The sequence below is a fragment of the Salvelinus sp. IW2-2015 genome, linkage group LG13 (assembly GCF_002910315.2).
Source record: "Salvelinus sp. IW2-2015 linkage group LG13, ASM291031v2, whole genome shotgun sequence".
Lineage (NCBI taxonomy): Eukaryota > Metazoa > Chordata > Actinopteri > Salmoniformes > Salmonidae > Salvelinus > Salvelinus sp. IW2-2015.
In genome coordinates, this window is record NC_036853.1 from 865,366 (window position 1) to 875,303 (window position 9,938).

Below are 9,938 nucleotides of genomic sequence, written 5' to 3' on the forward strand. Positions count from 1 at the left end.
TGTATTTGGCTAAGGTGTATGTAAACTTCCGACTTCAACTGTATATAATAGGCGGTGTCAGAGGAAAGCCCATAAAATTGTCAGACACTCCAGTCACCCAAGTTATAGACTGTTTTCTCTGCTACCGCAAGGCAAGTGGTACCGGAGCGCCAAGTCGAGGACCAAAAGGCTCCTCAACAGCTTCTACCACCAAGCCATTAGACTGCTGAACAATTCATAAAAAAATCGGCACTGGACAATTTACATTGACACACACCACCTCCCCAGCACTGTCAGTTAAGGGCTTGTAAGTAAGCATTTCAATGTAAAGTCTACACTTGTTGTATTTGGCGCATGTGGCAAATAAAGTTTGATKTGATTAATACTTTCTGTATAGAACAATCTTAAAATCATCTACTTTGGTTTATTTACAAGCATCACAAAACCTCTAACAATAAATTAATTTGACTTGGTGAAAATATTTTTGGGGGACCTAACTTGCTTACCACTTTTCCATGTGTTTTTTTCCTTCACAGACCTCTTCCGAAATATTTGGTAAAATTATACATTTGTTGTATGGTTTCCTAGCAACAAGGGTTGCTCAACTTACCCCACTCTCCCCTGCTGTTAGTATAACTGTGTGTTAGTGCGGGTTTTCAGTGGATTTATGTAAATCATGAAGCTCCTCTGCATGTCCTGCAGTGCAGGACATTTTTAAGCAACAAAAGAGTGATCAAATTAAGATCTTACATCTGTAGAGAGAAAACACTTTCCCTCTTCCTTCCCACTTTTTCCCACTGTTTTGGGTGTTCCAGCAAACATACTCATGACTTGCAGTTAGTCTAACAGCACTAACAGTCTTAGACTAAGAACCATTCACACCACCTTACTGTGCTGGCTTGGATGTTCTCTCTTCACATTGTCTTTTTCATATTGTTAATGCATAACTAGGCCAGCACAGTCTAGCTCAGCTCAGTAGTGTGAAAAAGGCATAGTAGCAAAGGGAGGACTTTGAACGTTGTGAGTGGGCTGGCTGRGTTCACCTTCTTCATGGCCTCCAGTTGGTGCTGCTTGTTCTCGTTRGCCGTCTGCAGCTCTCTCATCCTAAGCTCCAGCTCCTCCTGCTCCGCTTGCTGTTTCTGCCTCAAATCCCGCCGCTTCTGAAGGGACTCGCGGTGCGGCACCGTCCGTCCCAACTGCAGCAGACTGAGACACATCTGGATGGCTGAGATGGAGAGGAGACATACCAGACAGGGGTCAGTTCCAAGGCTGGGAAATATTCAGTATAGGCCAACGTTGTGGCACGTCGCAGATAGAAATGTGATGAGTAAAGCTGATACGATTCCTTATTCTACATTTCAGAGAGGCATGTCTATTCTACATAACATATTTATATCTGAACATTCCACAATGTTGTGCTTTGCTGAACACCCCCCTGTACATATACCTATCAACCAAGTCTAAATGTCCAGTCCATGCTTTCCATAATACTAAAAGGAGATAAATTACATGAGAGAATTGTCCTACCCTGAATCCATTCCTGTTTCCTCTTCTTATCCGACGCGTTGATCTCATAGCGTTTGTCAGAACATTTGACATAGAACAGGCACTTCTTTCCTTCCTTATCCGGTAACGACTGCAAAGACAAATTCTGAAATAAATGTCACTCTTTCACCAACGTACACTCAGTATACAAAACATTAGGAACACCAGCTCTTTCCATGACATAGACTATCCAGGTGAACACTATGATCCCTTATTGATATCACATTTTAAATCCACTTAAATCAGTGTAGATGAAGGGGAGGAGATTTTTAAGCATTGAGACAATTGCAACATGGATTGTGTGTGTGCCATTCAGAGGGTGAATGGGCAAGACAAAATATTTAAGTGCCTTTGAACGAGGTATGGTAGTAGGTGCCAGGCAGGCACACCGGTTTGTGTCAAGAACTGCAATGCTGCAGGGTTTTTCACGCTCAACAGTTTCCCATGTCAAGAATGGTCCACCGCCTAAAGGACATCCAGCCAACTTGAGACAACTGTGGGAAGCATTGGAGTCAACATGGTCCAGCATCCCTGTGGAACGCTTTCTACACCTTGCAGAGWCCATGCCCTGACAAACTGAGGCTGTTCTGAAGGCAAAAGGGGGTGCAACTCAATATTAGGAAGGTGTTTCTAATGTTTTGTAYACTCAGTGTATATTACTAGTTAGGTTAAGGTGKAAAATTAATGTATGAGCCTTGTTTGTTGTTGTTTAGTGTTCCTTGCCTCGACACAGCAGTTTCCATCCAGCACGATGTCGCCCTTCTTCTCAGCCAGGTCCTCGCTCACGTAGTAGGACATGGAGTTGGGCCTCAGGAGGAACCAGCGCTCTGTCCAGTTTTTCCTCTTGTGGCCCTTTTTCATCATGTAGCCCTGCATCAAGAGAATACAGTATGTTTCTGTATTTTYTTTACATTTGTATCTGTCGGTTTGTGTTAATATCTGTGTTGAGATAATGGGATGGCTCCTGCCAGTTTAACTGTTTAGTTGACCACTGCACAGCCAACACCATGAGTTTGTGGTGTTGCATATGAGATTCTAATTGTCAATATTCATGTTGTCCCTATAACATGGCTCCCTACTGCACTCGACTGACCATCGCTTTGGTGTGCTGTGTTTAAAAGCTCACTCCATGCTACAGTATTGCTAGTACATAACACGGGTCAACGCTATCCATCAATCACGGTCACATGGAGGACGATAATGTGGTTGATGTCAACATCGTGCCAAGATATGGAGATATAAATGGGTCTGATGCCAACCTGTTTGAATACGTCAAGGATGAGCTCGTGGAAGACCTCGGTGATGCCCATGGAGAGGGTCTGGGGGTCMACGGCCTTGCTGAAGGTGCCCGTGCCCACCAGGGTGATGAGCTCCCAGGCACTCAGACTCTGCTGCTTGATGCTCAGCTCTAGCTTGTAGTCCTCAAAGCGCTCCTCCACCCAACTGCCACCCATGGCCTCTGTCAACTTGCGCAGGAAGTACTCGATCTGAGGGAGGTGGGGAAGAGACACAGGTGAGTACACAGACAGGTCAGCATACCCACACACCAACAAAGAAAATACCCATACTTCCTTTGAAGTGACACAATCTGTATGTTACAGTAGGGAAAGGGGGATACTTAGTCAGTTGTCCAACTGCATTTAACCCAACCCCTCTGAATCAGAGAGGTGCAGGGGGCTGCCTTAATCGACGTCCACGTCTCCGGCGCCCGGGGAACAGTGGGTTAACTGCCTTGTTCAGGGGCAGAACGACAGATTTTTACCTTGTCAGCTCGGGGATTCGATCCAGCAACCTTCCAGTTACTGGCCCAAGTCTCTAACCACTAGACTACCTGCAACCTCTACACTCTAACCACTAGACTACCTGCCACCTCTACACTCTAACCACTAGGCTACCTGCCGCCTCTACACTCTAACCACTAGGCTACCTGCCACATGTGTTTATATGGAATAATAAAAAGGAGTAATAATCCTCACAGCAATAATTATATGAAACTACACACAGTTTCCATTAATGACCTTATAATAAATCCTGCCGTGTTGTAATTTAACAGCAAGCTGCTAACTTCCTGTTCTGTGAGAGCTGTTTGGCAATGGTGATGGTCTTTCTTCAAAGGAGTACATAACATATAACCGTGGATCTGAACAATACTTCTTTACCTATAACCTACTCCAGCAACCTTCCAGTTATTGGCCCAAGAGGAAAACAATGTTATATCATGTATCACTGATTATCTGTACAACTGATTACTGATCTGTTAATAATTAAACTAAACTTCGCACAAAGTCAGGTTTGTGTTGGGGCTAAATGTGCCAGCATTAGAGCCCAGGTCATGTTCATTAGGACACTCGACAGAAACGTTTTAAAACCTTTTACAACAGTAAATGGAAATTAGTGTTTCTTATTGGACGGTCCCTGCCTGTTTCAGTCAGTTTTCCTCTGTTTGGTGCCCAATGAACACAACCCCTGTCCAATCTCACCTCCTCAGTGACGATGGCCAGTGGGTATTTCTCTTCAGATAGGAAGTTGAAGATGCACCAGATCTTGAAAGCGTCTTCGTCAGAGATGAGGAGGTGGGTTCTGTTGAGGTTCTTACGGGCGCACAGGGTCCAGCACATTCTGTTAAAGTCCTGCCGGTCAAAGTTGTCCTGGACCTGCAATTAGGAACAGTCTCAGGTCAGGTCACTTGGCTGAAGACCGGCATTTTTCATATGAGAAAAATACAACAAAGRCACAATAAGCTGACTCTGTACTAAGGACATCTTCACTCTTCTCTTTATACTACAGTTCAGGTTAAAAATGGCATGGAAGACCATACATTCAGTGTAGGTTTGATTAACACATGAATCAAACCAAATTCATAGAACAGAATGAAAGGAGAAACTTTGTTTTTCGTAAACAGCTGACCTGGCCACTATTATTAGCATTTTCACRCTAAAGTATCCAAAAACTCAATGATGTTATTTGGATATGAAGAGCGAAAAAGCTAATATAGTACCATTGACTTGTATTGGATTTGTGCCACAAATACTMAAATKTTAGCATCTGAAACACTGGCCAGGTAAACAAAAACAAAGCATGGGTAGCTGTCGTATCTTGTCCATAGACCGCTTACAGGGTACGGAAACCAATATGTAATTTTGTMATTTGGGTGAACGATCCCTTTAACATTTAGAGGGGGGATTCAATTGTTTGTAGGAACGGCACCATCAATTTTTATTTTTTTATTATTTTTTTTGGGGGGGGGGGGCGGCACCATCAATTAGCAGGAACAGCATCACCTAGTGGTCAGAACCAGGTAATATCAGGATGCAGGACGGAACATAAACCCAACAACTTCATTTACTATTTTCTCTGAACAGGGAAAAAAACACTAAATTCACTGAGAATTTATTACATAGGGATGATGGAAACAATAGTCCAAGCTGCAGCTCCATACCACTTGTTAAACAGAGAACTCCTACTGTATACTTGTTGTTGGGGTGGATTTGGCATGGGGGGTCCATGGGTGTTGGATTTGGCATGGGGTGTGGCTTGACTATTTCTTTGGCATGTCTTACTCATTGTTAGAATATTTGTTTTGTACAAATCGGATGTTATGTACCTATAATTTAAAAAAATGGCCAATTTGGGTGCAATAAATTTGCTTAATTTCTCAGAGATTAAATTATATTTCAACAAAATGTTGAAGGAATGCTAATTTGATCTGTTACAGAAATTATTACAGAACAATCTGAGATGGTGGGTTTCATGGCTTGCTGAATGGACGTTGAATGACACTTAACTGTTTATACAGATGCCTGACTCAACTCAGCTAAATCACAACAGAGAGATAGGCCCGATAATGATTATCAGCAATCTACAAATAGCAAGTGATGCATCAACAGAGAAACAGACTTTTGAAACGCAAGCGGAATATTTATTAAGGAGACGTCTTTAGGAGTGTTTAAAACATACATCTAACCCTAATCTGGATGAAAGACAAAAATGACCACAAACAAAAAGCTGAAAATGCTCCTCCCATATGAAAAATAATCATGAAAAGCAAATAAGAATCTTGTATGGCAGAATAAGATTAAAAGCTAAAAAGTATCTGGTAAGATTTTGTACGTTATGTCAGTAGTGTATGTGTGTTAATTTATGCCATGTAACATACACAAGTCACTACATGATTATGGTGAATTTCTTACAAAGATAGGGTATGACATTTGAGACAAACTATATGAGTCATCTAGGAATTTTATAAGAAAAGTGTATGTTCTGACATGKTAACCTCTACAAAATAAATGTTTTCCTTACAGGTTTCACATTGTTTATACACAATGCATTCGGAAAGGATTCAGACTTATTCCACATTTTKTTAAGTTACAGCCTTATTCTAAAATGGATTAAATCGTTTTTTCATGCCCCTCATCAATCTACACACAATACCCCATAATGACAAAGCAAATGTATTAAAAATAGAAAACTGAAATATCACATTTACATAAGTACTCAGACCCTTTACTCAGTACTTTGTTGAAACATCTTTGAGTGTTTTTAAATTTTATTTCACCAGGTAGGCTAGTTGAGAACAAGTTCTCATTTACAACTGCCACCTGGCCAAGATAAAGCACAGCAGTTCGACACAAACAACAACACAGAGTTACACATGGAATAAACAAACATACATAATACAGTAGAAAGAGTCTATATACAGAATGGTGTTGTCTGCGTAGAGGTGGATCAGAGAATCACCAGCAGCAAGAGCGACATCTTTGCTGTATACAGAGAAGAGAGTCGGCCCAAGAATTGAACCCTGTAGCACCCCCATAGAGACTGCCAGAGGTCCCGGACAATAGGCCCTCCGATTTGACACACTAAACTCTATCTGAGAAGTAGTTGGTGAACCAGGCGAGGCAATAATTTGAGAAACCAAGGCTGTTGAGTCTGCCGATAAGAATGTGGTGATTGACAGAGTCGAAAGCCTTGGCCAGGTATTMTTGGGTATGACCCTACAAGCTTGGAAAACCTGTATTTGGGGATTTTCTCCCATTCTTCTCCGCAGATCCACTCAAGCTCTGTCGAGTTGGATGGGGAGCGTCACTGCACAGCTATTTTCAGGTCTCTCCAGAGATGTTCGAACGGGTTCAATTCTGGGCTCTGGCTGGGCCACTCAATGACATTCAGAGACTTGTCCCRAAGCCACTCCTGCGTTGTCTTGGCTGTGTGCTTAGGGTCGTTGTGCTGTTGGAAGGTGAACCTTCGCCCCAGTCTGAGGTCCTGAGCGCTCTGAGGCAGATTTTCATCAAGGATCTCTCTGCACTTTGCTCCATTCATCTATCCCTCGATCCTGACTACTCTCCCAGTCCCTGCCACTGAAAAACATGCCCACAGCATGCCCACAGCATGATGCTGCCACCACCATGCTTCACCACAGGGATGGTGCCATGATTCCTCCAGATGTGACGCTTGGCATTCAGGCCAAAGAGTTCAATCTTGGTTTCATCAGACCAGAGAATCTTGTTTCTCATGGTCTGAGTCTTTGGGTGCCTTTTGGCAAACTCCAAGCGGGCTGTCATGTGCCTTTTACTGAGGAGTGGCTTCCGTCTGGCCACTCTACCATAAAGGCCTGATTGGTGGAGTGCTGCAGAGATGGTTGTCCTTCTGGAAGGTTCTCCCATCTCCACAGAGAAACTCTGGAGCACTTAGAACCCGATGGTCATTCTTGGTCACCTCCCTGACCAAGGCCCTTCTACCCCGATTTCTCAGTTTGGCCGGGCGGCCAGCTCTAGGAAGAGTTTTAGTGGTTCCAAACTTCTTCCATTTAAGAATAGGGTGTCATCCGGGTTAGGGGAGGGTTTGACCGGGGTAGGCCGTCATTGTAAAATAATCATTTATTCTTAACTGACATGCCTAGTTAAATAAAGGTTAAATAAAACAGAATGATAAGAGACCACTGTGTTCTTGGGGACCTTCAATGTTGACATTTTTGCTACCCTTCCCCAGATCTGTGCCTCGACACAATCCTGTCATCTCGGCGCTCTACAGACAATTCCTTCGACCTCATGGCTTGGTTTTTGCTCTGACATGCATTGTCAACTGTGGGACAAACATGCAATTGTGTGTGTGCCTTTCCAAATCATGKCCAATCAATTGAATTTACCACAGGTGGACTCCAATCAAGTTGAAGAAACATCTCAAAGATGATCAATAGAAACAGGATGCACCAGAGCTCAATTTCGAGTCTCATAACAAAGGATCTGAATACATATATAAATAAGGTAGTTGTTTTTTTTATTAACAATAAATTTGCTAACATTACTAAAAACCTGATTTTAGATTTTTGTGTGTAGGAACATTTTTGAATAAGGCTGTAATGTAACAATATGTGGAAAAAGGGATGGGGTCTGAATACTTTCTGAATGCATATACAAAAACATGAAAAAGTACAATATTTGTATATACACTGAAAAAAAACGCAACTTGCACCAATTTCAAAGATTTTACTGAGTTACTGTTCATATAAGAAAATCAGTCAATTGAAATAAATTAGGCTCTAATTTATGGATTTCACATCACTGGGAATACAGATATGCATCTGTTGGTCACAGATTTGCCTCATGCAGCACAACATCTCCTTCGCATATAGTTAATCAGGCTGTTGATTGAGGCCTGTGGATTGTTGTCTCATTCCTCGTCAATGGCTGTGCGAAGTTGCTGGATATTGGGGAACTGGAACACGCTGTCGTACACATCAATCCAGAGCATTCCAAACATGCTCAATGGGTGACTGGTGAATATGCAGACCATGGAAGAACTGGGACATTTTCAGCTTCCAGCAATTATGTACAGATCCTTGCAACATGAAGCCGTGCATTATCATGCTGAAATATGCGGTGATGGCGGTGGATGAATGACACGACAATGGGCCTCAGGATCTCATAAAGCTATCTCTGTGCATTCAAATTGCCATTGATAAAATGCAAATTGTGTTCGTTGTCCATAGTTTATGCTTGCCCATACCATAACACCACCGCCACCATGGGGCACTCTGTTCACAACGTTGACATCAGCAAACCGCTCGCCCACACAACGATTTACACGCTGTGTGACATCTGTCTGGTACAGTTGAAACCGGGATTCATCCGTGCAGAGCACATTTTTCCAGTATGCCAGTGGCCATTGAAGGTGAGCATTTAACCACTGAAGTGGGTTACGACGCTGAACTGCAGTCAGGTCAAGACCCTGGTGACGACGATGAACATGAAGATGAGCTTCGCTGAGATGGTTTCTGACAGTTTGTGCAGAAATACTTTGGTTGTGCAAACCTACAGTTTCATCAGCTGTCTGGGTGGCTGGTCTCAGATGATCCCTCAAGTGAAGAGGCCGGATGTGGAGGCTGGTGTGGCTACACGTGGTCTGCAGTTGTGAGGCCAGTTGGATGTACTGCCAAGTTGTCTAAAACGAACGTTGGAGGCAGCTTATAGTAGAGAAATGAACATTCAATTCTCTGTCAACAGCTCTGGTGGACATTCACGCAGTCAGCAYGCCAATTGCACGCTCCCTCAAAACTTGAGACATCTGTGGCATTGTGCTGTGTGACCAAACTGCACATTTTAGACCGGCCTTTCATTGACCGGCCTTTCACAAGGTGCACCTAGGTAATGATCATGCTGTTTAAATCAGGTTCTTGATAATCCATCCAACTGACAAATGAGAAATGCTCACTAACAGGGATGGAAACAAATTTGTTCACAAAATTTGAGAGAAATAAGCTCTTTGTGAGTATGGACATTTTCTGGGATCTTTTATTTCAACTCATGAAACATGGGACCAACACTTTACATGTCGCGTTTACATTTTTGTTCAGTGTACATTTACATTTTCAGGTATGAGTTTCCATGGTTAAGGCTGGGCAGCACCTTTTACTGGACAGTTGATTTATTTACAGGTCACCCATCCAGCCTTTGGTCTCCCATACAGAGTTTTAACCAAGCCCAGCCCTGCTTAGCTTTGACATGTCACTGACTACTACCAATGTACTACCGTGAGAATGATTGTTGAGGGATCTCAAAATAGATTCACTGCTGCTATCAAACTCATTCCTCCTCCTCCTCCTCTCTGCCTCTGTTTCTCCTCCTCCCGCTCCTTCTGATTTCCCCCTTCATCCTCCTCTTGCTCCCCCTCCTTCTTCCTGCTCCTCCTCTTCTTCTTGCTCCTCCTCCTCTTGCTTCTCCTCCTCACAGCGGATAAATACTCCTCTTCTTGCTCCTCCTCCTCACAGCGGATAAATCCTCCTCTTCTTGCTCCTCCTCCTCACAGCGGATAAATCCTCCTCTTCTTGCTCCTCCTCCTCGCAGCGGATAAATCCTCCTCCTCTTGCTCCTCCTCCTCGCAGCGGATAAATCCTCCTCTTCTTGCTCCTCCTCCTC

At 43.2% G+C, this 9,938-nt stretch overlaps 1 pseudogene; it reads right to left on the reverse strand.

Annotated features, from left to right (window-relative positions):
* LOC111971959 (switch-associated protein 70-like) overlaps window positions 1-9,938 on the reverse strand; it is a 33,480-nt pseudogene that overhangs the window by 18,606 nt on the left and 4,936 nt on the right.